Below are 6000 nucleotides of genomic sequence, written 5' to 3' on the forward strand. Positions count from 1 at the left end.
GTCAAAGGCTGATCTCAGCCTTACGAGGAAACTTGAGAGTAGCTTCCCTTTACTTGCACCTTTGCTTTCATATATCTTTCTGAATGAATCCTGTCTTTTATTAGTTAGGAAACTTAGTACATTTTCTCTACCTTCCTCAGTTCTTGTTATACAGAGCAGGTAGATGGTGATTTTCTTTCCTCCAACTTCTCTAAAGGGTGCAGAAAGAGGTAGAGATCTTTTTGATATCATTTGGACTAAAAGCCGCAGAAGGATCATGCCACTGTCTGCAATTACAGGAGTGAAAAAACACTGCTACATTCATTACTGCTAGTGCTGAAAAACCTGGACTATCACATGATGTAGAAAAGCATGAAAACTCATACTCTCATTTGAAGTTTGCTTCAGATATTTGCTTCAGATTGTACGCAAACATATGAAAGAATAGTGAGGGGGAAGGCATCCTTATTTATCAGCCGTTGCTCCTCCTGGTAAGACTTGGTTTCTGCATGATTAAATAGAAACTGTTAACTGCTATTTCTGGATGGGGGAGGGGAATCAAAACAATCCATCTCTGGAATATGTACAACCTTGAATGAGCTGAATTTCTGCATTATCCATACACTCCAGATTGGAGAGTGAGGTTTTGAACAGTTTGCTAGAGTGCTCTACTGGGTTTACAGATGGGCAAATGTCAGTTTGTGGATAATAAGCAATGTGCTGGAGAAATGTCGGCACCAATAAGATATAGTAATTTGTGCCCAAACGAGCAACTGTTTCAAAAGAACATCAGAGTCATTGCCTGGCATCACCTCCACATTGGCGGATGAACCATGTGGTAATTAATCAATAAGCATTTGATTGAATTAATTTCCCCAAACATGCAAGCTATTAAGCAAGGATGTAAAAACATTTAGAAGATAATTTGGTAATAATGAATGGAAAATGTGCTGTTTTTCAAAGGTTTCTTTGATTTTTCAGATAATCTAGGGCAAAACTAAAAAGAATATCAAGGCATTTTGTTAATAAGGCAGCCCTATGATCTGCAGTGTTTTGACAATGTCTCATTGGTTCAGGCAGTGGCCCAGCCCATGGGCATAAGGCCCTATTATTCAGTATCAGCATTGCTGCACTGGGTACCATATCCTATAATGATATCTCATATGGCTGTGAGCAAGCACACCTGTTGACTTTTTCCTCCTACACTGTTTTACTAGTGTGGGCAGGAATGATGTCATCATAAAAAAATGGAAGTGAACAATATTATTTTTATTTAGGAAACTTGTGACCTTTCACTTGTGAGCCAATTAGGTATGGCATGGGGGTACATTATAATGGACCTTCCACTTTTTTTCAAGTTAAAAGCAGGTGGTGCTGGTCCAGATCAGATCATAGCACTGTAATAAGATTAATTCCTTACCTCTTCCTTGAGTCTTTGAGACAGTTCACCCTTGAGTGACTGATACAAAGGATAACATCTCCAATCGAATGATAGTCAATCCTATAGCTTATGCCTTGTGATACCTAGTTGCTCCAAAAATTCCTTTTCTTGAATATTGTGAAATAAGGACATTAGCAAAGTGTAAGTCATGCCAGATCTCTGCACGGTAATAGAAGATGTTAGCATCAATATAAATTCAGCTCATAATTAATATAATGGAGCATCTGCCATTATGAATTTTAGATAAAAGGGTGGTTAAAAGATTTGTCACACATAGTACTTTTGCTTTGTATGTGTAACATCTTCCCATTCAGTGTAAATTGCTGCATGGCATTGAAGTCAGCAATAAATGGTGCAAAAATGTACAGAGCATAGAAATTAGAACATCCAGCAATAAACAATCTAAAAGAACTTTGTTATTTATCTCCACCATTAGAACCATTAAAAATTGAAGAAGTACTGTGATTCAATTTGCTTTTTCTCAGAAATATTGATCTTCATTTTCCACTATGTAGACCTTTTGGACTGCAGCTCTACATGTAAAATTAATTTGCATAGTGCTTTACACACACACACACACACACACACGAATGAATTTCTGAATGGCAACATTATGGCCTCCTTCATGTAATCGCTAGAATATTAAAAAAAAAAACCTTGAAGACAGAAATTTCTGTATCATATTATATGGAATTCTGATGTATATCATTAGCCTCAAAATTGATGCTCTGTAGAAAAAGATGTACTATAACAAAGAGATCTAATAGGCTTAGGAGAGTGGGTACAGGAGTTGTCAATCAAGAGAAGAGTTCCCTCCTGCGTATAAATCACATAGGGGGCAGTGCTGTGAAAAGATTGCTTTTTGACATCTTTCTCTGGATTCTGGCAACTGAGGAGACAACATATTTTTCAAAGTAGTCCCATTGAAATTAAAAAGAAAAGTTTGGCAACTTGGCCTTTCAATTCAAATTGGACTGCTCTGAGTAATTTTCCTGCTCATGTCAGCCATTATAAATAATTGATAATTTGTCTTTGGGTTAGCCAAAGACATATGTTAACTTGTATTTTATTTTAGTTCACTTTGTAATCCTTGTAACCACTTTTGGTTCTTCAATAAAACATTTCATGCTCTTATTAGGGACGTGAGCAAATATTAGGGACGTGAGCAAATATCAGGAGGCAGAGGGATTCTTTAAGGCACAGGGAGGGTGCTCTTACCTCTCCCACCACTTTTTCCCCTCCAGTGCTCTCCCAAAGATCTCTGCCGTGGGCTGCAACATACCTCCTTGCAGCCCCAGTCAGCGTCCTACCAGAAGTGGCTGGCACATGTGTGTGCACGCGTGTTGGCTACTTCCAGTAGGACACTGACCAGGGCTGCAAGGAGGAATGTTGCACCTCCGCAGCAGCGATTTTCAGGAAAGTGTAGCCAGAGGGGGGACAGCACCCTCCCTGCTCCTTAAAGAAACCCCCTGCCTCCAAACCAGCTCGAATGCCGGACCTCCGGACTGGTTTGGTGGTCCATAAAAGTATCCCTTGCTGTTGGAATGCTGCAACATGTCAGTGTTCTGATCATGGACAGAATCTGTCCACAGTTATGGCTTGTGTCAACATTTGGGTGGGTGAGGCTTCTGAGTGTACTTTCAGGACACTATATGCATATAGCATCCCAACTTTTTTTTTTTAACATCTGAAGAGGGCTAGAGCCAGGAAGAAGATCTCACTGTATTCATGGACATGTTTGGTCAAGCATTCCTTTTTCTATGGGATCATCACAGGAGAGTTTAACAAGTCTGAATAGGCTCTTTGGTTCTAGATTGTAATGTTACAGGGTTTTTTTCTCCATGGGGAAGAAAAATCTTCAGTTAGGCTAATAACAGATTATCATGATAAATAAACAAACCTTTTAACTATGTTCTGTAATTTCTCCCTGTTCGGCTTCTAAAATATCATATGGAATATCATCAGCATACAATGATACTGATGCTTGCAATAAATGGTGTTGTCAACCCTCCCCCCGCCCCAAGGAGCATCTTCCACTTGAATCTTCTGTGCAATTTCAGTAGCCATGGCAATAAGACCAAAAGAAAGGTGGCAATCCTGTTTAGTTCCCTGATGTAATTAAATTGGTTTTGAAATGTCCCACTTCCTGCAAATTCTTGCTACTAATCTGGTGTATAACTGCAGACACTCAAGCTCTTGAGGGCTAAATTTAATTTAAGAGAGGCTCCTATAGAATTTAATACTGAGAAGGAAAGAAATAGCACTAGTTGCTGCCAGTATGGCTTGTAAAATGTGCACCCATTGTTCTTTTTAAATGCAGGATGTATTTATAATCAGATCGTACACAATCAAATCATATCTTGTATACAGATATAATCATATTTCATTGTCTAATTTATTATTTATTATTTTACTTCTATGTTATCAGGGCTTTGAGGCTCTGAGAATAAAACAAATCTATACAACCATCACTATTTCCCTAAACTAATTTCCCCCCAATTCTGAAAAGTGTCTTTATACCCATTGTTAAGCTCAGATATGTTCATTTTCCAAGTCCTTATATTTAGGTGATTTACAAAACCATGTCAGAATGATACGGGTACAAAAAATGAAATAAAAAGGGGGCTTACAATGGAGAAGACACATCTGTGATGATAAGTAGACTGTTTAGAATGACTGCCCAGTTCCACCATCTACTTGATATTCTTCATGTACTTTCAGCAGCCATAGGGTTATCTGGTAATATAATCTGCAGTATACATTTAATCATGCTCTCAAGGAAAACTGAATTAGATAGGGTCACTTCTTTCCAGCCTTCTTCCAAATAATCTTATGTCATTTTCCCCGAAGAACTGTTTTAAATCTCCCTAATGTTCGTAGCATCCTGGAGACTGTATTTTAAGCCATACATCTTCTTGCAGGAGGATTTGAAATCCATCTCTACAATATATACATCTTCATCTTTTCATTTCTTCTACTCTAATTCAGGTTTTTATTATATTCCCCTTTTAACACCCTTGTTTCTTCAGAGGAACTCATTTGTTTATACCATATTTTTCATTACCTTTGCGAGTAGCTGACTCAAAATCGTTAAACCCATTTCTATATAATTCAGTAGTGATTATTATCATTTTGTGGGATACTCCTACTGATATACATTCCTCGATGCAGTGTGACTGAAACAGTCTGAAAGTTCATCAAAGACATTTAAGTAGTCAGCTGTTTATCAGATTTGTAATTACAAATTCATTTATAAGTTCAGAATCCCTATCCTAACTGCAGGCAAAAGACGTTGCTACGTTGCAACTATCTGAAGCTAAGCTTGGAAGAGTGTTGATTCCCAGGGGTTGAAGATTTGGAGTTTGGTTTGGAGAGCTGCTTATACAGAAACTCTAAAAATAAGTCCAGTATACTTTGCATACACTTCTGACTTAACACCCTTAGAGATTAACTGCTTACTGAAGCTTAAACCTGAATAGTGTTGATTCATGGAGTTTGCCACTTGGGAATTTGGTGGAGATGCTGCTGATAGGGAAATTCCACTACCTCTGGAATGTACTGTAGACACTAATTGTGGCAAGAACTTTTCTGCACACTTCGTCGGATGCATGGAGTAAAACATGAAGATGCTAACTATGTATTGACATACAGATGGTTTGAGGATCATTAAGGTTCAAACAATGAGAAGCAAAGTTAATAGAACAAAACAGCTACTGGCAGTTAAAATATCAAGTATTTAATGCAACAGGTAAGCAACTGGGGAAGCACTTATATTTTCTAGTGAGACAGCCATTGAGAAACATTGTTCAAATCCTGAAAGATAAAATCAAATTCTAATTTTGTACTTCTTGTCATTTAGAAATGGTAAGAGCTATATTATATAAAGGTTATATATAATAAAGTTAAATAAAAAGGCAATAGTTCTCAAACTGTATCCCAAGGAACCCAAGGATTTTTCAGATGGTTATCAGTGTAGAATCCAAGGGAAAGAGTTGTGCTATGCAAGGACAAGGCAGTGAAGTGGAAACAGGAATATTAATAGTTTAATGAAATAGCTAATACTAGCTTAACCCGTGCAGAGCATCTGCCCACTTGTATTTGATTACTCCCCTCACCCCCTGCCACAGCCCCACTTAACTCAGAGATCTCTCCACCCTCACCTGAGCAGCACTCCTGCTCCTCCTCCTCCATCTAGTTGCTTCCATCCCCCTCACCCCTTTTGGTCACTCCTCCATTCCTTTACTCCATGGTCACAGCTGCAGTGTTGCTGGCGCATATTGGTCAAGCTGCAGACCCCTATTCACAGAGACCTCCCCACATTCATGCGAGCCCCACTCCTGTTCCTCCCCACAGGAGCAAGAGCAGCAGTGGTTGATTGGGCCATTCCCCACTGCCACCACCGCCATGGCCGCTCATTCCTGTCAGGCTGCTGACGGGCCCGAGCCCGACCCTTGCCTGCCTGCTTGTCTCCCTCTGGCAATGGTCTCAGTAGCCCCAAATAGCAGCAGTGGTTGACTGGGCCCTTCCTTACTGCCAATAGGCGCTGCCATGGCCATTCATTCCCCTCAGGCCACTAAAAG

The sequence above is a fragment of the Hemicordylus capensis genome, chromosome 4, assembly GCF_027244095.1.
Source record: "Hemicordylus capensis ecotype Gifberg chromosome 4, rHemCap1.1.pri, whole genome shotgun sequence".
Lineage (NCBI taxonomy): Eukaryota > Metazoa > Chordata > Lepidosauria > Squamata > Cordylidae > Hemicordylus > Hemicordylus capensis.